This window comes from Aotus nancymaae, unplaced genomic scaffold, assembly GCF_030222135.1.
Source record: "Aotus nancymaae isolate 86718 unplaced genomic scaffold, 86718_ANA_hifiasm-v0.15.2.pri h1tg000016l, whole genome shotgun sequence".
NCBI classification, from domain to species: domain Eukaryota; kingdom Metazoa; phylum Chordata; class Mammalia; order Primates; family Aotidae; genus Aotus; species Aotus nancymaae.
The window spans coordinates 54,028,485-54,053,916 of NW_026988428.1; the positions used below are offsets into that span (position 1 = coordinate 54,028,485).

Below are 25,432 nucleotides of genomic sequence, written 5' to 3' on the forward strand. Positions count from 1 at the left end.
GCTAACGCTCCGTTTTGCCGGGGCGAAGCGCGAGTGCTGCTCTGTGACTTAGCCTCCAGCCTGGGCCTTTGCAGCTGTAAGCGCCGCATTTCGGATGGGCTGTACCGTTGGAGCAGCCGCGAAGAGCGTTTTCAGTAGGCCTTCAGCGACCCGTTTAGTGATTCGTAAAACTAATTTAGCTGGTTTCTACCTGGAAGGGGTACAGGTGCGTGTTGTGGTTTCAGTTTTCTATGAAGTACAGTTAGATGGCCGGGCGCAGTGGCTCAGGCCTGTAATCCCAACACTTTGGGAGGCCAAGGCGGGCGGATCACCTGACGTCAGGAGTTCAAGACCAGCCTGGATAATATGGAGGAACTCCGTCTCTACTAAAAATACAAAAATTTGCTGGGCGTCGTGGCGAGTGCCTGTAATCCCAGCTACTCAGGAGGCTGTTGCAGGAGAATCCCTTGAACCTGGGTTGCGGAGGTTGCAGTGAGCCGAGATCGCGACACTGCACTCCAGGCGGGAGACAGAACGAGACTCTGTCTCCAAAAAAAAGAAAAGAAAAAAGAAAAGAAAGAAATGGAGATACCAGGCACATCTCAGATAGTGGAATAAATATTAGATGAAATTTTTTATTCGGTCATAAAAAATCTGTGACCCATCTGTGTATTGGGTCATAGATGTTACTGTGGGCGGGGTGGGAGGAGGTCACCTTGAAATCCACAGTTGCCTCTTGAAGTTTGTGTTGGCGGGTATAGTGGCTCAGAACTGTAATCTCAGCACTGTGGGAGACTAAGGCAGGATAATCGATTGAGGCTGGGAGTTCGAGACCAGCCTGGGCAACATAGTGAGACCCGCCCCACTTCTCTACAAGAAACGTAAAGTTAGCTGGGCCGGTGGTGCACCTGTGGTCCTAGCTACCCAAGAAGCTGAGGTGGGAGAATCTGGGAGAATTGCTTGAGCCCAGGAGTTGGCAGCTGCAGGGAGCTACCATCCCACCACTGCACCCCAACCTGGGCAACAGAGCGAAACCCTGTCTCTTTAAAAAACTGTTTTATAATTTAAAAAAAAATTGCCCTGTACTCTTAGATTGTCTCAGTGTTCTTATTAAGCATCCACAAGCCTAAAGATAAGAGCTAAGTAGTAGTAGAAGTTCAAGACCTCCTACCATGGAAAGTATAGTCAACCACAAGAAATGAACTCAGAGAGCATTAAACATCTTGAAGAATTAACCCAACTATACATAAAGTGAGGTGTTATCTACAGGCTCAGACCATGTTAGGGAAATTGAGGCACACACATAGGTTGTAACATAAACCAGTCCATACGAAATATCAAAATCAGCATTAACAATATAACTAGTATCAACAAAATCAGAGTTCATGCCATCTCAAAGACTGTGAAATTTCATTCCTAAGTGAAGATATCCACATGAACGTTTTAGCTTCAAAAATAATAAATACTCCAAACAGTAGTGATCCCGAATTATCTTTTCAAACCAAAAATTCTTTTTATGGAAGGAATATTGTTCATATAAGTGAGAAGTCGAACTCCTACAGAGAAAACTACTTTCTCAAAATAAAAATCTAAAACAAAAATCGCTTACTTTTTGGACTAGGGAAGCCTTTATCAATTCAAACTATGTCAAAAGGATAGGGGTCATAGGTCCCATACCAATTTCCTTAGATCTATCTGCAGCTTTTTCTGGAGTCTGATTCTACCCTTAAAATGCCCTTGCCAACATTCTGAAGGTTAGCTACACTATGTGATCAAGGTTGGTTTGTTTGTTTGTTTAATTTATTTATGTTGAGACAAAGTCTCACTCTGTCACCCAGACTGGAGTGCAGTGGCATGATCATAGCTCATACAGTCTCAATCTTCTGGGTCCAAGCAATCCTCCCACCTCAGCCTCCCAAGTTCCTGTAACTACATGCACACATCACCATGCACCGCGAGTTTTTTTTAATTTTTTGTAGAGATGGGGTCTCCTTGTGTTGCCCAGGTGGGTCTCAACCCTGGCTCAAGCCATCCTCCTGCCTTGGACTCACAAAGTGCTGGGATTACAGGCATGAGCCATCTTGCCTGGCATGATCAGTGTTTTTTGTTGTTTTGGGTGGTAGGGTTGAAACCATTTTTATGATGAAATCAAAGTATTACCATATTACCAAATGATTTTTAAAAATATGAAATGTATAAAGAAAAAATATTAGAAAAATGAAGTTCACCACCAGTATTAATGGAAAATAATACATTGCATTACAAAATGTAATGTAAAAAAATTTGCAAATTGCACAATTAGAGGTTAGCAATCTCAGCCTCCTAATTAGTAGACTTTAAGGTACTTGTACATACTTGCTGCCTTAGGCTTCATCAACAAGAGATTATAATTAAGATGCTTCCTGAAATCTATTTTTAGTAGACCTAAGCCTGACTTCAGTTGAACTGTTTCCTAATAATTGTTCTCGTTTGTTTTAATTAATGCTGGGAACAGTGCTAACTTTCCTGACAAATCTACCATGATGTGACTCCAGATTACCTTCTTCGGCTTCATACCCTGCCTCTCTTTTTGCATTTTAAATTAATAATAACAAGAGTTAATGTGTATTGATGGTTTGCTGCATGCCCGCTACTGAATTCAGTGTTTCACAGCTTTTAAGGCTCCCTAAAATCCTGAGGTAGGAATTATCAGCCTTCATTTTATAGATGAGGAAATTGTGGCTTTTCAAGCTGTGATTACCCAAGGACACGAAGCTGCTAATGATAGAGGCAGGATTTAAATCTAGGCAATGTGATTCCAAGAACCCACCTCTTTAAAGATTACATGTAGTTTTCCAATAAACTATGCTTTTCCTTCTTCCTGGAGTATCTTTCTGATAGTCATCCTAGCAAACACATATGAATTCATAATTCAGTTCAAAAGTCAGTACTCTGGTTTCTCTTCAGAGAGTATAAATCTTTTGCCTCTTACAAAAGGCACTTCTACATCTTCTCTGTTCTCCTTTCTAATAAATATGCTCTTCACTCCCACCTATACTACTATCAAGTCTAATACATTTATTATTGTACTTTCCATGAATAATTATTTATCCATCCCTCTCTCTCTCTCCTACTAAACCATGAGCACTTTGAGGGAAGGGATTGCATCTTACTTATCTCTCAATTCTCAGTTCTTTGCTCTGTGCCCTTCATGTGATCAAATTCTTGTGGAATTAAATTAACAGTTAACACGCATGCTATTATTACTTGGATCTCTCTTTCCTGGCTTCCTAAAATGTTCCTGTTAATCTTTCCCATCCCTTCAAGGTTAAATTTCTCAAGGGTTGTCAGTACTTGGTGCCCTCTCCTCACTTCCTAAGCTCTCCAAAAACTATTAATATCTGGGTTTAGCCACCACCACTCTACAAAAACAGCTGTCACTAATGCCATCAATAACCTCTGATTGCTAAATGCAGTAGACGCTTTTTATTTTAAGTTTTTATTTTTGAGACGAGGTCTTGGTATGTTGCCCAGGCTGGTCTCAAACCCCTGGACTCACACAATCCTTCTGCCACAGCCTCCCAGGTTGCTGAGACTACAGGCACATGCCACCATGCCTGGCTTCAGTTTTTCATTTATATGACTCTCAGTAGCATTTGACGCTGTTGACCACGCTCTCCTTAAAATAATCTTCTTCTTGGTATTCAGAAACCAAGCTTCTCTTACCTATTCTGGTATATACATCTGTCTTCTCAGCCTACTCACTGTCCTTAACTATTAAATATGTGTTTTTCTCAAGGTTCAGTTTTTGTCTGTATTCTCTTCCAACTGTACTCTTTCCCTAGGTGATCTCATCCGTGTTCATAATTTCAGTTTCCATCTGTTTAGCCAAGGACTCTCAAATCGTTATCTTTAGTCTATAACTCGCTTCTAGGATCTTGACCCATATATGCACCTGCCAAGTTACTAATTCCGTTTGGAGTATCAAAGTGACCTCAAACGTCCAAATGTCCAAAACTGACCTAATTTTCTTTACCTTCCTCATAACTACAGCAACAACAGTGACAACAACAAGAACAAAAGTCCTGGTAGTCCATGCGACAGCAACACCAACTACATAGTCAGTTGCTCAGGCCAGAAACTCACTGACTTAAGTTTGAAGGTGCACAGGGATTACAGACATAATGATGCAAATGACAACTTGGGCTCAGTTCAGTTACTTTTGCTTTGATTTTTTTTTATTTGAGATGGGGTCTCTCAGGCTGAAGTGCAGTGGCAAGATCACAGCTCACCACAGCCTCGACTTCCCAGGCTCAGGTGATCTTCCTACCTCAGCCTCCTGAGTAGCTCGGACTACAGGCACACACACCACACAAATGGCTAATTTTTATATTTTGGTAGAGATGAGGGCTCCCTATGTTGCCCAGTCTGGTCTTGAACTCCTGTGCTCAAGTGATCTGCCTGCCTCATCCTTCCAAAATGCTAGGATTGCAGGTGTGAGCCACCATGTGGCCCACTTTTGCTTTGATTAAAGCAGTAAATCAGCTGTGTAAAGAGTAAAAGTGAGCTAAGTAGGCATCTAGGTAAACTCATTATCTCATTAGTTCCCTTGTATCTCATGAAGGCATACCTAATGTACTATGGGCATAAGGATCACATCAAATAAAATATTCTCTAAATTGGAAGATTAGACACATTGCTTTTTTTTTGAGACAGAGTTTTGCTCTTGTTTCCCAGGCTGGAGTGCAATGGCATGATCTCAGCTCACTGCAACCTCTGACTCCCAGGTTCAAGTGAGTTTCCTGCCTCATCCTCCCGAGTAGCTGGGATTACAGGCACCTGCCACCATGCCCAGCTAATTTTTTTATTTTTCAGTAGAGACGGGGTTTCACCATGTTGGCCAGTCTGGTCTTGAACTCCTGATCTCATGATCCACCTGCCTCGGCCTCCCAAAGTGCTGGAATTACAGGCATGAGCCACCGCGCCCGGCCGGCAGACACTTCCTTATTGTGCCAACACCAAGACAAGTTCCGCTTATTCACGCTAGTACTGCAAAGCCTGCAAGTTTTCCATTTATGTCTACATGAGGGCTTTGTGGAAACCCTAGCCTCAACTGACATTTATCTTTGACTCTTCCTCACCCCTGACCAATTAATCGCCAATTCCTATGGGTTTTTTTGGGGGGGTTGGGGGGTTGTTTTGAGACAGAGTCATGCTCTGTTGCCCAGGCTAGAGTGCAATGATGTGATCTTGGCTCACTGCAACCTCCACTTTGTGGATTCAAGGAATTCTCCTGCCTCAGCCTCCTGAGTAGCTGGGATTATAGGTATGTGCCACCATGCCTGGCTAATTTTTGTATTTTTAGTAGATATGAGGTTTCACCGTATTGGCCAGGCTGGTCTTGAACTCCTTCCTGCAGGTGATCCACCTGCCTAGGACTCCCATGAGGCACTGCGCCCAGCCCCTATTGTTTATAATTCCTGCAGATCGCTCAAATTCGTCTATTTCCCACCATTATCTATTACCTGGAAGACTGGTATCACTCTTGCTTTTCTCTAATCTTTTCACCACAAAGCGGCCCAAGTCAGCTTTTTATATAGCAAATTTGTCTCTCTGTTTTAGGAGAATTTTTTAGGAAAGATCAGGCCTTTATATTATTCTTACTAGAATATGACCTGATTCTTGTCAGACCTATTTGTTATAAGAAAGTGTTTTGTATGTTTAAAACTTCAAGAAACAGATCGATCAGCTATGGATTTTTTTATTGTATTTTTGTTTTGTTGGGTTTGTTTGAAATTAAACTCTAGGCTAGGTGCAGTGGCTCACTCCTTTAATCCTAGCACTTAGGGAGACCATGGCAGTTGGATCACTTGAGATCAGAAGTTTGAGACCAGCCTAGCCAACATGGGGAAACCTCATCTCTACTAAAAATACAAAAATCACCATGCCCAGTGGTGGCACACACCTATAGTCCCAGCCACTCAGGAGGCTGAGGCACGAGAATCACTTGAGCTCAGGAGATAGAGACTGCAGTGGGCTGAGATTGCACCACTGTACTCCAGCCTGGGCAACAGACTGAGACTCTGTCTCAAAAAAAAAAAAAAAAAAAATTAAATAAAAATTAAACTCTATGGCTTCTCCACCTTGTGTTAGCTTGTCACCTAGTACTAGATTGTTCCATTTTAATTTAACATTATCTACAAACTGAAGGAGGTCCCAGTTCATCTCCATTCAAGGGATCCAAGTTATACTCCTGATTCTTAAAAATTTTAATCTCAAAATTTTAGTCCAACACTACATATTTTCTCTTATTCACACCCCTTTCCCTTTGCCAATTAGATGGCACTAATAATTAGAGTTTTTATAGTCCTATAAGCCATTATCTTCACAGAGGCACTAACTGTAAAGTTAATTAGGTTAATTAAATTGACAATTTCCCAACCCACTTGTTAACTTCTAGTCTTTCCCCGTTGTTAGAGGAGCAATCTAATAACGTATCCAATGTTCCTTGAAAAGAAAAGCTAGATATATTTGCTAAATCTGTGAAGAGTAGAATACCGTGGCTCTCCAGCTGAACTCACTATGCACTAGCATTATTTAAAGGAGTGCTGACCAGTGGGCAGTTACAAATTACTGCAATTGATGGGAAGAGCAAAAGTGTGCTGAGTCCATGGCTAGTGTCCCTATACAGCCCGTGTGATATGGCACCTATCCAGTTTGTTCCAGACAGCTGCAAAAGAAGTTTCTAAATTTGCTATAGGTTGTGTTGTTTCCCACAGAATGAGGTAGCTTCACACATTACAGGTACCATATATACAGGCAGCTACTGCAGTTCAAATTAGGTGAAGTTAAAATTTTAACCTTAAGTAGCAATACTTATGGGAAACATATTAGAATGAGAAAAGTCAATACATGTCTTCTAATACTAAAGCTATTGGGGCTTTAGTATCTTTAATACTAAAGATACATAACCCTGGGACTTAGTCATTACTTCTCCTCCTTGTGACTTGACTACCAGGTCATCAGTGTCTTGCCTCCTATTTGAGCAAATAAACCTACCATCTCCAGCTAAGGGAGGTTTGCTCACACATCCCCTGACACATATTACCTAGCTGGAAACTCTTTAGTGGCTGTCTACTGCCATTAAGATAAAAACCAAAATTTTCAGGGTAGACCATAAGACTGTATATGATCTGGTCCCTACCTACTTTTTACTAGCTTTATTTCACATGACTCTCCAACTGCCCTATTCCAACTACATTGGTCTTATTTCAATTGCATAAAAACCACCATATTCAATTTCTTAATCATTGATGTTGAAATAACTGGATAGCTAGAAGAAGAAATGAAAAGTTGAATGTGTTCCTCTCATATACTTGGAACTTATATAACAAATAATTAATATGTAAATGGCTGATATATAGAGCTTCTAAAAGAGCTAAAAATCCTTTTGAAAAATAGGCAAGAAATATAAACAGATAATTCACAAAAAAAGAAAGTCAAATGGTCCTTTATCATGTAAAGAGATGCCATAATGAGAAAGATGCAAATTGATATTATAATGTTGTAAATTTTTTGCATATTAGACACAAATCCAAAAGTTTGAGAACATACTCTGTTGAAAAGGCTGTGGGGAAATACTCTCAAACATTTCTGCTAAGGATGCAAAATGATATAATCCCTATAGAGAAGAATTTGGCAATATCTAGCACAATTAGGTATGGATTTGTGCTTGACCCAATAATTCTACTTACAGGAACCTATCCCAAAGAAACACCAGCAAAAACACAAAAAGTTGTGTACACAGGACTATTAATGGCAGCACTCTTTGACATAGCAAAAGACTAGGAACAATGCATATGCCTACCTTAAAAAGATTGGTTGAATAAACTGTGATTTTGCATATTTGAATAATATACAGCCATAAAATAAATATCTACATATGAGTGTGGTATAATCACTAGGGTTTACTAGGTAAACATTAAAAAACAAGCATGTCTAGAGAAAAAAAGCATCTTTAAGAAAGGAGTGGAAAATAATATAGAGAAATCTATTTGCATATATTATTTTTAAATGAAGGATAAACAATAACCTATGGGGGACAGAGAGGACAGAATGGGTAAAAATGTAATTAAGCTAAACTTTTCTGAAAGCACCTCGTTTGATAGTATCAGCTTTGGAAGCATGTACGTGATTTATATCATTTGATATAGTTCGGATTTGTGTCCCTGCTCAAATCTCATAATGAATTGTAATCCCCAGTATTGAAGGAGGGGCCTGGTGACAGGGAATTGGATCATAGGGGCAGATTTCCCCCTTGCTAATCTCTTGATAGTGAGTGAGTTCTCACAAGATCTGGTTGTTTAAAAGTATGTAGCATCCCCACCCCTTTGCTCTCTTTCTCCTTCTCTGATCATGTGAGACGTGCCTCCTTTCTCTTTGCCTTCTGCCATGATTGAAAGTTTCCTAAGGCCTCCCTAGCATGCGTCCTGTAAAGCCTGCATAACCATGAGCCAATTAAACCTCTTTTCTTTATAAATTACCCAGTGTCAGGTAATTCTTTATAGCAATGCAAGAACAGACTTTTACATCATTATAAAGTAAAATAAACCAAAATAAAATTTTAATTAAAAACAAAATGGAATAAACTTAATAAGGTAGAGATATGGAAAATTAACCACACAGAAAAGAATTATTTTAAACTCTTTTACAATATAGGAATTTATCTATACATTCCTAGTGGGAAATAGCCTAAGTACAAAAGTAACTACAAAAAAATCTTCAATTGTGTTTTGTGATCATATCACTAGTAATACCAGTATTATATCTCTGAAATTATATATATGTGTAATTATATATATATTTACATATATATATTTACACATATATATTTATATATATTTATAATTATATATATAATTATATATATGTGTATATAGAGAAAGAGTTTTCACACACTTATTTCAGTCTCATCGGGAACCAAGATTTTCAGGGTTAGAAAAAAGAGATACCATATAAAAATTAAATAAACACAGTCATCCTAATTTATAGTTAGAAATAACATTAGGAATAGTATGAATTTATAATATATTTTCTCTTCTTCTTTTTTTCCTCTTGAGACCGGTCTTGCCATGTCACCCAGGCTGTACAGTAGCACAGTGGTGCAATCACAGCTCACTGTAGCCTCGACCTTCTGGGCTCAAGTGATCCTCCCAGGTCAGCCTTCCAAGTAACTGGAACAACAGACAACGCACTACCACACCCAGCTAATTTCTAAAACTTTTTTCATAGAGACGGGGTCTTACCATGTTGCCCAGGCTGATATGGAACTCCTGGGCTCAAGCAGTCCTCTGCCTCGGCCTCCCAAAGTGCTGAGATTACAGGCATGATGTTTTATTTATTTATTTATTTTTAAGTGTTTTCTAACTATATTCATGGGAATATCTTAGAGATATTTATCAAGCAATAACAATGAATTCACCCAGTGTTGAGGTTGTGGTCTCTACTCAAAATTGTATTTCCCATTTAAAAGAACAAAGAAACATCTAATAGAGAAAAGGCTAGTTGGAAGACTAGAGCAAAATGTGTTGGTCATACTGGAAAGCAAGGAATCTATCCAAGACTAATAGGGTCACAACAAAGGAACACAGGAGCCAATAAAAGATGTTCCCAGTGGCCAGAGATAGAGCAATTTGAGCATCAAGAAGATCAATACCTGCAATAAATTGGAACACATCAAATTTGCAATAATCCAGAGTTCATAATGATATTAACAACAACAACAACTACAGAAATGACCAACAAAACTTATTGTTCCCTTGGGAAAATGCTGGGAAACCAATACATTATTCCAAAAAAGGAAACAACAAAAAGAATGAATCAAGTGTTTACCTTGCCTTTCCTGGAAGAACTGCACCTCAGGGTAACTTAAGGGAATAGTTGATGAGAGGAAGTTTTTCTATATGGAAATATTGAGTTAACAAATGAAGAAGAATTGGTAAAATTAAAATACCACCAGTCTGCAACCTCTAATGGAACCTTGGGTTCAAGCAATGATGATTAATTGTTGTTGATATCACAGAAAGAGAACCAAGCTTATGTGTCTCCTGATTTGAGGGAATAGTACAAATGCAATACTTCTCGTGACATATTCCTACTTAAAAAAAAAAAAAAATTGAACTTGAATTGAATCAAACCTCTATACCTATTTACCAGTTTTATAAACAATACCGTAGACAGAGGAGCATGTTAAATAACACCATTGGGATGCAATCAGGAAGATCTAAAATAAAGAAAATTATGTAAAGAAATTATTGTTTCTTAAACAAATGCATTGCAAGAAAAAAGATCTAGAAAAACGTTTTATAGTTTAAAAGATTTAAGACATAATTCAAGCAAAGGCAGTGTTTGAATCCTAATTGGATCCTCATGTTAACAAACTGTAAGAGCATTTCTGAGACAATCAGGGAAATTTTAATCTTGCCTGGATATTTTATAGTATTTGTTGTTAAGTTTTTAGGCATAGCATCTGTGTTGTAAAGTGACAATTGTGGCCACAGGAATAGGACCTAGAAGCAGCCTCTAGTTGATGACAGCAATTCCTAGCTGATAGCCAGCAAGGAAATGGGACCTCAGTCCCACAACCACAAGGGACTGAATTGTGCCAACTGTACCACTCAACTTGGAAGCAGATTTTTTTTCCCCAGAGCCACCAAATAAAAACTCAGTCTGGCTAATACCTTGGATTAAGCCTTATGACACCCTGAGCAAGTCACCCAGTCAACCATGACAGAATGTTAAACAGTTGGTGGGGTACAGGCTGGGAGAGAAACAGGTGATTCTGTAATGACTTCTCCCTTTGAGAATCAGCATATGAAATTACACTGTGAAATTAGGTGCTGTGGTCTGAATGTGTGCCCCTAAAAATCGTATGTTGAAACCTAATCTCTGATGTGATAATGTTAAGAGATGGGGCCATGTGGTGATGCGAGGACAGAACCCTCATAATGGGATTAGTTCCCCTATAAAAGAGACCCCCAAAAGTTTTCTTGCCCTTCCACCACGTGTGGACAGTGAGAAGCCGTCATTCTGTGAACTGGAAGCAGGCCCTCACCAGACATCAAATTTGCCAGTGCCTTGAGTTTCTACTTCCCAGCCTCCAGAACCATGAGAAATAAATATCATTTATAAGTTACCCAGTTTTATGATATTTTGTTATAGCAACCAAATAGACGGAGACATAGAGCATTATAAAGACTTACAACAAAAGGAAAATAGGAATAAAGTGTCAAGTGTTCCTGATTTGTGTTTGAGTCGTATTCAACAGTAGAAAGCCAAGCACAGTCCCACTCTATTCACCACTGTCATGAATAAAAACTTCTTGTAGCTGGCACATATGTCATTTCTAAGTATGTGTCTTACTATGTAAAAAACATATAAGCCTATATTAAACTCAGATTTTCTTTTTATTCGCTTTTCTTTTTTCTTTTCTTTTCTTTTTTTTTTTTTAGACAGAGTCTCACTCTTATCCAGGCTGGAGTCCACTGGTGCAATCTCAGCCCACTGCAGCCTCCACCTGCTGAGCTCAGGTGATTCTCATGACTCGGCCTCCTGAATAACTGGGACTACAGCCGTGCACCACCACACCCAGGTAATTTTTGTATTTTTAGTAGAGACAGGGTGTCAGTATGTTGGCCAGGCTGGTCTCGAACTCCTGGCCTCAGGTATTCCGCCCAGGCCTACTAAAGTGCTTGGATTACAGGTGTGAGCCACCATGCCCAGCCCAGAATTTCTTAATTACTTTACGCTCTCTTGTTTTAATGCTTCATTTGTTTCTCTGAAGAAAGCAAGTTTCTCATCATTATAAAGGTAACTGCTTCTCCCTTCAGTGTTCATGGGATACTTAGGAAAAAAGCCCACTCTGTGCTCTTTATATTTTTATTTTTTTCTTAACAGGAAGGCAAATTTGGTTGCACTTAAAACTTAATAGTCATCATTGTAAACATAATTTTAGTATAAACACATAACCCGAACTCTCTTTCTTTGAAAAATCACATTTGTTTATTCACTCAACAAATGCCTGTTGAGCTCCAGCTGTGTATCTTTAAGTAAAATTGTGAGGATACAAAGGAACAAGATCCCTGTCTAAGGAACTTACTATCTAGAAGTAGAGAAGGGCTCACAACCAGGAAATGCAATGCAACACGGCAAGTGCTGGGTGAGAAGCAAGGACAGGAAGTTGTGGGAACATATGGGAAGAGCATCTAACATAGTTTGAGGGGACCAGGAAAGGTATTCCAGAAGACGTGTATTAGTTTCCCATTGCTGCTAGAACAAATTACCAGAAATTTAATGGCTTAAAATAACAGAGATGTATTAGCTTGCAGTTCTGGACATTGAAAGTCCAAGATCAAGGTGTCAGCAGGGCTGCATTCTCTCTGGAGGCTCTATGCAATAGTCCGTTCTTTGCCTTCTCTGACTTCCAGAGGCTGCCTGCATTCCTCATGGCCCCCTGCCAGCAATGACATCACTCTGACCTCTGCTTCCATCATCATGTCTTCTCTCTCACTCTGATCTCCCTGCCTCACTCTTGTAAGGGCCTTTGTAATTACATTGGGCCCATTCAGATAATGCAAGAATAATTTTCCCATCTCAAATTCTGAATCTAATCACAACTGCAAAATCATTTTACCACATTAGGTAACGGGTTCCAGGGATTGGGATGTGAATGCCTTAGGGGAGCCATTAATCATCCTACTGCAGGAAGTAAACACAGAAGGAGCTTGAAGAGTTTTCAAGAAGGGAAAATGTAGAATAGCCTAAAAAAGATCCAGGGAAGGGAGCTTTGAAACTATATAGCTTAGTGACTGACATGGTTTGGATGTGTGTTCACTACAAATCTCATCCTGAAATGTGATCCCTAATGTTGGAGGTGGACCTAGGGGGAAGCATTTGGGTTATGGGAATGGATGCCTCATGAATGTCTTGGTGCTGCCCTCATGGTCATGATGGAGTTCTCTATGAGAACATGAGAACACAAGAGCTGGTTGTTTAAAAGAGCATGCACGACACCTCTCTCCCTCTCTCTCTCTCTCTTTCTCTCTCTCTCTCTCTTTCCCTCTCATTCTCTCTCTCTCTCTTGCTCCCTCTCTTGCCATGTGATCTGCCAGCTCCCCTTCAGGCTTCCACCATGATTGTGAGCTTCCTGAGGCCTCACTAGAAGCTGTGCAGATGTTGGCGCCATGCTTGTACAGACTGTAGAATTGTAAGCCAAATAAACTTCTTTCTAAAATAAATTCCCAACCTCAGGTAACCCTTTATAGCAAAATGGACTCACACAGTGTCTTTGGCTAGAAAATAATATAGAAATAACATAATAGTATCTATATCACCTCATCACAGAGGATAAAATAATACATATAAAGCTCTAAGAACATTATGTGTTCATTCTGTGTCAGTACGTAATGTTAGCCGTGGCAATGACAAATAGAGGAAAAAGAGGAAATCCAGAATAAAGGCTGAAATAGAAAGCAGGGACCAGAACAAGATTGATCTTGGTAAGGTCTTGTTGAATTAGCCTGAGGGGAATACTTTGATGAATTTTAAGCAGGAATGTGGCATGATCACTTATGTAGTTTAGTTGACTGGCTGGCTGGCTAAATGGAAAGCAGATTGAGGGAGACAAGACCAGAGGTAGGAGAAGAGCTAGAACAAGAGGGAAGTGAGGACAGCACTTGCTTTCCGTGCACACCTTAAGGAGGTACCAAAAGATTTGGGAATCAAGATAAATGGCTTTTTTTTTGAGACGGAGTTTTGCTCTTGTTACCCGGACTGGAGTGCAATGGCGAGATCTCTTAACTGATTTAATTCAGTTAAATTCAGATTTTACTGAACATAAGTGTTACTGGAATACAGCCATGCCCATTTGTTTATATATTATCTATAGCTGATTTTATACTACAAAGGCAGAGTTGAATAACTGTGATTAAAACTGTATGGCCTGCAAATCCTAACTGCCTCTCGGGTTCAAGCAGTTCTCCTGCTTCAGCCTCCTGAGTAGCTGGGATGACAGGCATGCGCCACCCCACCCCATTAATTTTGTATTTTTAGTAGAGTTGGGGTTTCTCTATGTTGGTCTGGCTGGTCTCGAACTCCCAACTTCAGGTGATCCGCCCACTTTCGTCTCCTAGAGTGCTGGGATTACAGGCATGAGCCACCGCACCCAGCCAATAAATGACATTTTAATGCAATATTTTAGAAAATCAGCACAAAAAAAATCCATGATGAACAACTTATGAAAATTTAAATAAAGCAGGATTATTAGGGAGTTTATTGAGAAGGTGTTCTAATAATCCAAGAGAGAGATGATGAAAGCCTGAAGCAGAGCAGTAGCACTGGATATGAAGATAGTTGGCTAGACTAAGGAAACCTATGGAAAGAGTTGGGTGAGGGGAGGGGACTGGTAATATCTTTTACTGAGAGAGCTACCCAAAAGCAGGCAGAAGTTTACATGCTAGCATGGCAGAGTGTGTCAAGGAGGAAATTAAGTTCTATTTTGCACATATTGAGCTTAAGAAGCCTCTGATTCATTCAACTGGGAGATTCTAGTAGGCGGTTGAAATATGTAAATACAGTGAAGCAAAACCTGTTACCTATAAACATCCCCAGCTTTTCTATTTTTTATTTGTTAACCTCTAAATTTATTCACTAATATTTTCTTCCCAGTTCCTGACCAGTTCCTTGGGAGGAAAGAAAAGGATCTTAAAGAACCTAAATCCTTGGGGTATAGAAGCAAAAGTTGGGACCTAATTTTGGAAGAGAGAGGACAAGAGAGTGTCAGGCATGTGTTAGAGTAACTAATTTTCCCTTTGTCCCTGAACCATTTCCAGATCATTACATCTTCACTCTCTTTGTTTCTTTATGGTTCATGACAGCAGCTGTGTCAACCTCTAATCTCTGTTGGTACACTGACAACATGGCCATTTTGTCTTTCTCATCAAAGACTTTGACCCCTTGGATGAGCCACAAAAATTATGTAAACTCTTTCACTTTTAGATCATATATTCAAACATACCTCTCTAGGAGTTTAATCTTCCAGCTCTTCCCTCAATCATTCCTATTATATCCTTTCCTTGAGCTCATAAATACTTAATGGGACAGTGGGGAGGCTGAGGCCGGCAGATTATCTGAGGTCAGGAGCTTGAGACCAGCCTGGCCAAAGTGGTGAAACCCCATTTCTACTAAAAATACAAAAATTAGCCAGGTGTGGTGGCAGTCACCTGTAATCCCAGCTACTGGATAGGCTAAGGCAAGAAAAGTGTTTGAACCTGGGAGGCAGAGGTTGCAGTGAGCTGAGATCTCGCTATTGCACTCCAGCCTGGGCAACCAGAGCCAAGAGCCAGACTCAGTCTCAAAAAAGAAGTGGCCCCGATCCATTTGAATGGATGACTATCAGCATCTTTCCACCTTACCTCCCACCCCATTCACATGACAGTGCAGTGACCCGTCTTTTCAGCCATTTTTTGTGCCAATATCCTTACTTTCCATGCTGTTTCTTATTGTCATATCACCTGACAAACCCCCAAATCTGAAAGCATAAGAACAGTTTGTGCACCACACAAAAGCGCCCAGCAAAGGAGACAAATGGAAACAAACTCAAGCTTTGCTCAGAATGCTTAGGTACATCTGTCCTGAGCATGTGCCTTTCTCTAATTTGCCGCATAATTTAGGGCAGAGGTTTACAAACTATGGACCCCACAGACCAAATTCACCTGCTGCCTATTTTTGTATGGCCCACAAGCTAAGAATTATTTCTATGTTTTTAAACAGTTGAAAAGAATCAAAGGAAGAGTGATATTTTGTGACATGAAATGTGTTAAATTCAGATTTTTACTGAACATAAGTGTTACTGGAATACAGCCATGCCCATTTGTTTATATATTATCTATGGCTGATTTTATACTACAAAGGCAGAGTTGAATAGCTGTGATTAAAACTGTATGGCCTGCAAATCCTAAAAAATGTACTATCTGGCTCTTTACAGGAAAAGTTTGCCTACTCCTGGTCTAGCAGGTTTATTATCTATCTTCTCTGTACTAATACCCAGGCTGTTAAATATTTGCTAGAGAAAATCCATCAATCATACAGATTGGTGCCACAATGCATTCATAATTTCTAACCCCACCTGGAAAGTCAACATTACCTGGAAAGCCTCCAATTTTCCTCGTCAGCTCTCTCTCCTCATTTCTTCAGCCTTTCACTTTGTCTACCTTTCTAAGCCTCCAAAACACTTCACCTCCTCATTTCAAGAGATGCTTCACTCCTACTTCAAAGTGAAAATAGAAACCATCAGATCCACACTCCCTCAGTTTCCTGCTACTGCACCTACAAATTTGCCCACAGCTGCTTTTGTCCATTATTTACTACCTCTTGTTTCAGAAGTGGGAAATTTTCAGTAATTTAAAGCAAGTTCTTCAACCAGTGCCTTGATGGTTCATTTTATGTGTCAACTTCACTGGGTTAAGTGATACCCAAATAGCTGATAAAACATTTCTGGGTGTGTCTGTGAAGGTGTTTCCAGAAGAGATTAGCATTTGGCTCAGTAAACTCAGTAGAGATAACCCACCCTTGCCAATGTTGGCAGGCACCATCCAATCCCTTGAGGGCCCAGATAGAACAAAAAGGCAACGAAAAGGCAAATTCTCATTGTCCTGTATAGCCAAAACAACCATCATCCCCTGCCTTGGGATATCAGAGTTCCAGATTGTCAGGACTCACACCAGCAACCCCTATACACATACCCCACTCTTCCCTGACTTTCAGGCCTTTGAACCTACACCATTGGCTCTCCTGATTCTCAGGCTTTTAGATTCAGACTGAGTTACAGTATTAGCTTTCTTGGTTCTCTAGCTTGCAAAACAGTGTATCATGCTACTTCTTGTCCTCCATAATCACATGAGCCAATTCCCATAATAAATCCTCTCAGATATCTAACTTTCTATGTATCCTATTAGTTGTAATTCTCTAGAGAACCTTAACTAATACAGATTTTGGTAACAAGAGTGATTCTAGAGAAACAGAATTTTTAAAATGAATTTTCTGAATTGGTTTTGAGATTTCTAGAACTGGCTCTTTAATCTGATTAAATCTAAAAATGTGAAGGTTTTCATTTCCAGTAGTAAAGAAAGCACTAATAGTCTATATTGTCAACTGTTTTTAGAAATATGCAAAATATCTGCATTGGATACTCCTAATCAACCCCTTACAAGAGGCAAGGAGGTAAGTAACTCTGTATATGATAGTTTCAAACATTTTTGTAAAACTGAAAAATATAATGATGTTCATTGTTTGCTACTAATGCCACTGGCTAAAGTAATGAAAGAAAATAATGAGCTCAGGAATCTAAATTCCCAGGTCAAGCACAGCATAAATGACCTAAGAGCTTCTAGGTGTGCCATAAAGGACAGCCTTATTTCTGTTAGTGTAGGGTACCTACTGCCAAAGTATAGAAATTGACTGGGAAAGAATGAGATTCTATAAGTTGGAATGGGGACATGTGGGAAGACCCTGATGAACCTAGGGACCTTGAGTCCATAAATTCTGATTAGTCAGTCCTCTTCGCCAGTAGATGAGGTCTTCTCACCCTCAGCAAAGGCCTCCACTACCCGAATGACTAAGACAAGTGCCCTGGGTGCCTTCCTCTTCTTCAGTGTCCTACAGCCAGTGATTAGTCCTTCTGTCTCTTGAAGCTCAACATTTCCCTGTCTATTGGTTCCTTATCATTAGCATTTTTTTTTTTGAGACCAGTATCTGGAGTGAAGTGGGGCAATTATGGCTCACTGTAGCCTTGACCTCCTAGGCCCCAGCTATCCTCCCACCTCAGCCTCCGAAGTACTGGGGCCACAGGGGTGTGCCACAACACCAAGCTAATTTTATAAATTTTTTAACAGAGATGAGGTCTTGCTATGTTTCTCAGTCTGGTCTTGAACTCCTGGGCTTAAGCAGTCCTCTCTCCTTGGCCTCCCAAAGTGCTGGAATTACAGGTGTGAGCCACTGGGCCTGGCTCTCCTTACCAATAGCATTTTGATAATGCCATTATCAGTTGACACAGTTAATCTCACACTCTCCTCCTTGAAACAATTTGTTCAGTTGGTTTCCAGGATATCCCACTTCCAGTTTTCCTCCTTCCTCAATGGAGCACTCCTCCACTGTCTCATTTACTGGTTGCTTCTCATGTCTCCTGCCTATAAACCAGTAGTTTTCAAACTTTTTGGTACCAAGATCCCATTTGCACTCCTAAAAATTATTGAAGTTCTCAAAGAGTTTTTGGTTTTGTGGCTTTTATCTATCAATTATAACTGCATCAGAAATTAAAGTTGAGACTTAAAAAAATTATTGATTAATTTGTTTAAAAATGATAATTAGAAACCTACTACATATTAACAGAAATATGATTTTTATTAAAAAATAGCTACATTTTCAAAACCTAAATACAATTTTTATGGAAAAAACTATATTTTTCAAAACAAATTAGTGAGAAAACTGGTATTGTTTTATGGTTTTGAAGATATCTATACTGCCTATTATGGAGACTAGGTTCTGCAAACTACAGTCTACAGGACAAATTTAGACCACTGCTTAATTTTATAAATATTTATTGAAATACAGCTATGTTCAGCCACATTTTTATTACTTTTTAAATAAACATTTTATTCTACATGGTAACTAATCCAGAGAACTTCCAATGATATAGTTGCCTCCAGCACACAGAGACTCAGCTACCTGTGTTGGTTTCAAGATTACATTTGCAACATTTATGAATAAATTGAGCTCCTTTGGATCCTGATTCCTGTCTCCAATCCCGGTAGCACTACCTATTCCTGAGTTTATACAGTAGATTCTAAATTAGAAATGAGGCTAAGCACAGTGACTCATGCCTGTAATTCCAGCACTTTGGGAGGCTGAGGTAGGGAGACTGCTTGAGCCAAGGGTCAAAGTTCAAATTGTTAGGCAGACAGAAAAGCCATTAAATTAGTCATTGTGCTTTTTTAGTATATATTTTCTCTTTATTTTTTACTAGCATGATTGTATAAAAGTTGAATAGAATAACATTTTTACCATGTTTCTTTTCTGGTCATTATTATGATTCATTTTGTGATTATATCTGAAAACCATTTTTCATATATGTTTCAAAGACAGAGTTGTTAAAAATTATCTGCTTGGGAGATGAAAAAATGTCTGGAAATAGATGCTAGTGATAGTTGCCAACAATGTAAATGTATTTAATGCCACCGCATTGCACACTTAAAAGAGGCTAAAATGACAAATTGTATGCCATGTATATTTTACCACAATTAAAAAAAAAACTACTTGGGCCACACTCCAGAATATTAAATTGGAATCCCCGGGGGTGGGACCTAAGTATCTTTTATATTTGTTATTTGTAAGTTAACTTTGAAAGTAGTGAAGAAAAGAAAAGAAAAAGCTACAGCTGACTGTGGTGGCTCACGCCTGTAATCTCAACACTTTGGGAGGCAGAAGTTGGCGGGTGGGGGTGGAGGGGACCAAGATCACCTGAGGTCGGGAGGTCGAGACCAGCCTGACCAACATGGAAAAACCCCACCTTAAGGCATGGTAGTACACGCCTGTAATTTCAGCTACTCAGGAGGCTGAGGCAGGAGAACCACTTGAACCCAGGAGGCAGAAGTTGCAGTGAGCTGAAGTGGTGCCATTGCACTCCAGCCTGGGCAACAAGAGTGAAACTCGGACTCAAAAAAAAAAAGAGCCACAAAAACAGATCAAATAGTGAAAGAGGAGATGATGAAGATGGAGAAGAGTAAAAAAAAAAAAAAAAAAAAGAAATCCAATTTAATAAGTATCGGATTGCCTGGGAAGCAAATGAGAACAATGGGAACAGAAACAAATTTCAAAGATGTAACTAAGGAAAACATTGCAGAGAGAAAAAGAAAAAGAAAACTATCAATTGAGTCTATAAATTAGAAAAGCTTGCTGTATTTTAGGTAAAGTCAATAACAGGGGACTCATACCTATATAGAGCCTAAACATAATAGTGGTTTATTTTGCATTACCAATAAATTTTCGTTAAAAAAATTGTTCTGTGGGTCAAATGTACTAGATGTACCACTGGTATAGATACAAGGTAGCATAATTCACTTGGAACCATTATAGAAACAATCTACCACAAAGCTTTATGTAATAGGTGACCACAAGCCGAACGCAGTGGCTCACCTCTGTAATTCCAGCACTTTGGGAGGCTGAGGTGGGCAAATGACTTAAGCCCAAGAGTTCGAGACCAGCCTGGGCCATATGACAAAACAGCATATATATGAAAAATACAAAAATTAGACATCTGTGGTGGCACGCACTTGTAGTTTTAGCTACTTGGAGGCTGAGGTGGGAAGATCACCTAAGCCTAGGAGATCAAGGCTGCAGTGAGCCATGACTGCACCTCTGCACTCCAGCCTGGGTGACAGAGTGAGACTGTGTCTCAAAAAAAAAAAGTGACCACATATCCTACTGCCTGTTCACTTTAGCATCATCCTGGATTTTTCATTTTAAATAAAGTATGATTACCATTTTAAATAAAATATTATAATGCAATAGATGATTTTAATAATTTAAGATGATTTTGGTAAGACTTCCAGCTGCTGTCATGGTCTCTTCTAGTAGTATGTGAGATGTAAGTGCAGCAAACAGAGACTTCAGCTAAACACATGTTAAATCTTAAATATGATCAGGTTATCACTCTTTCCCCGGCCCTTTCCAGACATAGAATAACTTATGTTCCATTTTGAACATAGCCATTCAAAGAATCTGTGAATACAAAAAAGTTCACTTGGACATGAGCGGTGAGGGTCAGCTGAATTTGGTCTCAGGTGGCAATGAGTGAAATAATTAATTAACACATCTCTTCCTTCCACTCACTTAGTTTATCAGCCAGTTGTGCCATGACCTGTGCCTGGCATGTGTTTTAGCTTGCAAGATGCACATACCACCAGCCTGCCAGTCCCTGGAGATGAGTGAGAAATATAATAAATTGCTGGTTCAAAGTATATGAGATACATGCAGGGAATAGAGGTGGCACAGTCCTGCTCTAAAAGTGTATCGAGAACTTTGGGAATAATTTTTTGAGACAGAGTTTTGCTCTTCTTGCCCAGGCTAGAGTGCAATGGCTCGATCTCGGCTCACTGCAACCTCTGCCTCCCAGGTTCAAGTGATTCTCCTGCCTCAGCCTCCCGAGTCACTGGGATTACAGGCATGCACCACCATGCCTGGCTAATTTTGTATTTTTAGTAGAGACAGGATTTCTCCATGTTGGTCAGGCTGGTCTTGAACTCCCTACCTCAGGTAATCTGCCAGCCTCAGCCTCCCAAAGTGCTGGGATTACAGTGTGAGCTACTGTGCCCAGTTGGGAATTTCTACTACTATATTTTGTCATTCATTACACAATTCACATATAAAATGGCTTAGTTATAATGTTGAGTGGTAATGCATTTTTATTTTGTAATAAGCCCTTTTAACAATATGTACTTAAAAATAATATAAGCACACTGTATTAGTCTGTTAAGGTTGCTGTAACAAAGTACCCACAATGTGAGTGGCTTAAAGAACATTAACCCATTGTCTCACAATTTTGAGGCTGGAAGTTCAAAATCAAAGTGTCAGTGGGATTGGTTCCTTCTGAGGGCTGTGAAAGAATCTGTTCCATGCCTCTACCCTAGCTTCTGGTGAATTACTGGCAAACTTTGGCATTCCATGTCTTGCAAAATTCTCTGCCATTATTTTCACATGGCATTTCCTTTGTGTTCATGTCTGTGTCCAAATTTCCTCCTTTTTATAAGGACACCGTCATATTGGATTAGAGGGGCACTCTACTCCAGTATTACCTCATCTTAACTAATTAAGCCTAAAATGACCCTATTCCCAAATAAGATCACATTCTGCTGTACTGTTGCTAGGACTTTAATATACATATTTGTGGGGGTGGGGTGGGGCATAATTCAACCCATAACATACACATTTAATGAAAAATTACTGTGTTTTCATTTCTTAACATTAATGGTGGAAGTGTTATTTGAACAGCATGTTTGCCACTATTTACATCTACTATAGGAATCGTAGTAATATCACTGACTACTGAAAATCCAGAAGAAACAAATCAGCTAAAGAAACACTGTCTTCTACTTTAAAAGTGAATACTTAATTTTACAAGACTGTGCCCAGAGACAAAAATTTTAAATATGAAAATGTAGAAAGCCTATTTACATATCACTTTGTGAAGCACACTTTTGGATTAGATGGGATAAATGTTTCAATTAATTTTACTTGTTTTTTGTTTGTTTGTTTGTTTGTTTTTGAGATGAAATTTCGCTCTTGTTGCCCAGGTTGGAGTGCAATGGCATGATCTTGGATCACTGCAACCTCTGCCTCCCAGGTTCAAATGATTCTCCTGCTTCAGTTTCCTGAGTAGTTGGGATTACAGGCATATGCCACCATGCCTGGCTAATTTTTGTATTTTTAGTAGAGATGGGGTTTCACCATGTTGGCCAGGCTGGTCTTGAACTCCTGGCCTCAGGTGTTCTGCCCACCTCAGCCTCCCAAAGTGCTGGGATTATAGGTGTGAACCACTGTGCCAGGCCTTGCTCGGTTTTATTGAAACTTTGTGTACTTATGAAAAATGGAGCAATAGCTATTAACGTGTTGATTCCATTAGCAGAAGGAAAGACTTTGCAAACTCTTAAATGGTGGCTATTTTTTGTTGTTCTTGTTGTTTTGTCAGTGTTATCAGATACTTAAAATAGAAAATCTGTTAATTTCAGTAGTAGAGTTTCTTCATCCAATTTGTGGAATCAAAACAATTTTTTTTTTTTGCAAGGCCATTATTCTGTCTAAAGTGAAATATCTAACATTATTGTGAAGGCTATTGTAAATTCTGTTTAAAAAATCTTTCAGGGCTGGGTGTGGTGGCTCACGCCTGTAATTCCAGTACTTTGGGAAGCCAGGGTGAGAGGATCACTTGAGCCCAGAAATTCAAGACCAGCCTAGGCAATGCAGTGGGACCTCACTGCTAAAAAAAACAAAACAAACAAACAAAAAACACAGTTGGGAGTGGTGGTGTGCACCTATAGTCCTAGCTACTTGGGATACTGAGCTGGGAGGATCACTTCAACTGGATAGGTTGAAGCTTCAGTGAGCCATGGTCATGCTACTGCACTCCAGCCTGGGCTGCAGAGCGAGACCCTGTCTCAAAAAAAAGAAAAAATAACTTTCAGCATTGAATAGTGGCACAGCTGCTGTGGCCTGTGGGGTGAGAGGAGTACGTGGAACAGCTGGTAGGATGCCGTCTCTGCCCTGGCTCGTTCAACGCATCTGGCCCCCGTTCTGGCCACACAACTCTGGCATTGGCCCCAATGGGCACAACTTAAAGAAAAAAGTACATTAAATATTACTGTTAATAATTACTTAGTGCCAGTAAAATGATTAACAGATGAAGATTTTTGGATTATTTCTAGAATTTTAAATAGTTAACTAGCCTGGGTGCAGTGGCTCATGCCTGTAATCTCAGGAATTTGGGGGGGCCAAGGCAAGGAGGATCACTTGAGCCCAGGAGTTCAAAGCTGCAGTGAGCCATGATAGTGCCACTCCATGATCTTAGTTCTTTTCTTTTTTTTAAAGAATCAATTATATATTAATAGTTTGGATGTTAGATATAAACTCATAAGTGATGTTGGCACATCCTATAGAGTAAAACTGCTTCAGAAATAACTTAATCTTATTTGCTTAAACCTTATGTTTGATGATATTGGAACTGAAAGTGGAGAATTTTTTTTTTATTTTATTTTTTTGAGATAGAGTTTCACTCTGTTGACCAGCCTGGAGTGTAGTGGTGCAATCTTGGTTCACTGCAACCTCCACCTCCCAGGTTCAAGCGATTGTCCTGTCTCAGCCTCCCGAGTAGCTGGGATTACAGGCATGTGCAACCATCCCTGGCTAATTTTTGTATTTTTAGTAGAGACGGGGTTTCACCTTGTTGGCCAGGCTGGTTTCAAACTCCTGACCTCAGGAAATCTACCTGCCTTAGCCTCACAAAGATCCACCTGCCTCAGCCTCTCAAAGTGCTGGAATCACAGGCATGAGCCACTGCAGCCAGCCAAGGTGGAGAATTGATTGGCAAAGCACTAAATAAGAACACAACGCTGAAATACCTAAGAGTGACTGGAAACAAGATTAAAAATAAGAGTGGAATATTTTTTGCTGCAATGCTGCAAATTAATTCATCCTTAGAGAAAGTAGGTCTGTGTTACTGTGATCTGGGAATGTAAAGTGTGATAGCATTTGCTACAGTACTAACTCAAAACAAAGCAATTAAGGGAATAAACCTAAACTGATCTATGCAGTATGGCAAACAGGAAGAGTCCACAGCCCACCTAGGCCATATGTTGAAAGAAAATCACTGCCTTATTCAACTACACATGTATAAGCATGATATAAAAAAATGTGGTATAAAACATTTATGTGTGACTCATTGTATCTGAACAGTAGCCTAGTAGCCTATGCTACCTTGATGTCAGCTGCAGTCAAATAGCTCAGGATGTTATGATCTATCTGGCTGATGTAAAAGCAATACTACCCTAGAAGCAGTAGATCTTTCTTTTAAGAGAATAGAAAATGAAGGAGCAAAGTATCTCAGTGAAATTCTTACTTCACACACTGGGAGTTTTAAAGCATTGTCAGAAGTCAGCAACAACATAGAGAAGGACTTGAACTTTCACAATCAATGAAAACAAATCCCACATTTTCTAATATCTACATTTAGGGAAACAAAGTTAGCCTGGGCCAACATAGTGAGACCCCATCTCTACAAAAAATACAAAATTTGCTGGTCATGGTGGTGCATGCCTATAGTCCTAGCTACTTGGGAGACTGAGGTGGTAGGATCACCTGAGCCCAGGGAGGTCAAGGCTGGAATGAGCTGTGATGGTGCCACTGCACTCCAGCCTGAGCAATGTGAGACCCTGTCTCAAAACAAAAGAAAATGAAAACAAATTTGATTAGGCTGCATGTGTACCATGTTCAGACATAATTCAAATAGGTCATCTAAAAACAGACAATAGGCCAGGTGCACTGGTTCATGCCTGTAATCCCAGCATTTTGGGAGGCCAAGGCAGGTGGATCACTTGAGGCTATGAGATGAAGACCAGCCTGGCCAACATGAGAAAACTCCGTCTCTACTAAAAATCCAAAAATTAGCTGGTCACAGTGGCACATGCCTGTAGTCCCACCTACTTGGGAGGCTGAGGCACAAGAATTGCTTGAACCTGGGAGGCAGAGGTTGCAGTGAGCTGAGATCATACCACTGTACTCCACCCTGGGCGACAGGGCAAGACTCTGTCTCGTAAATAAATAAAAACAGACAATACAGATATGGAGATTTATAGCACCTTTATTTGTGGTG

The 25,432-nt window shown here is 39.7% G+C and overlaps 1 long non-coding RNA gene and 1 pseudogene across 1 annotated transcript; both read left to right on the top strand.

Annotated features, from left to right (window-relative positions):
* Positions 1-126: 126 nt before the first annotated feature.
* On the top strand, positions 127-17,227 carry LOC135275406 (uncharacterized). Its single transcript, XR_010343016.1, has 3 exons — positions 127-205; positions 11,469-11,608; positions 17,177-17,227. It is a non-coding gene; the product is annotated as an uncharacterized LOC135275406 (long non-coding RNA).
* Positions 17,228-20,959: 3,732 nt separating this feature from the next.
* LOC105720528 (leucine-rich repeat-containing protein 34-like) lies at positions 20,960-25,158 on the top strand (annotated as a pseudogene).
* Positions 25,159-25,432: the final 274 nt, after the last annotated feature.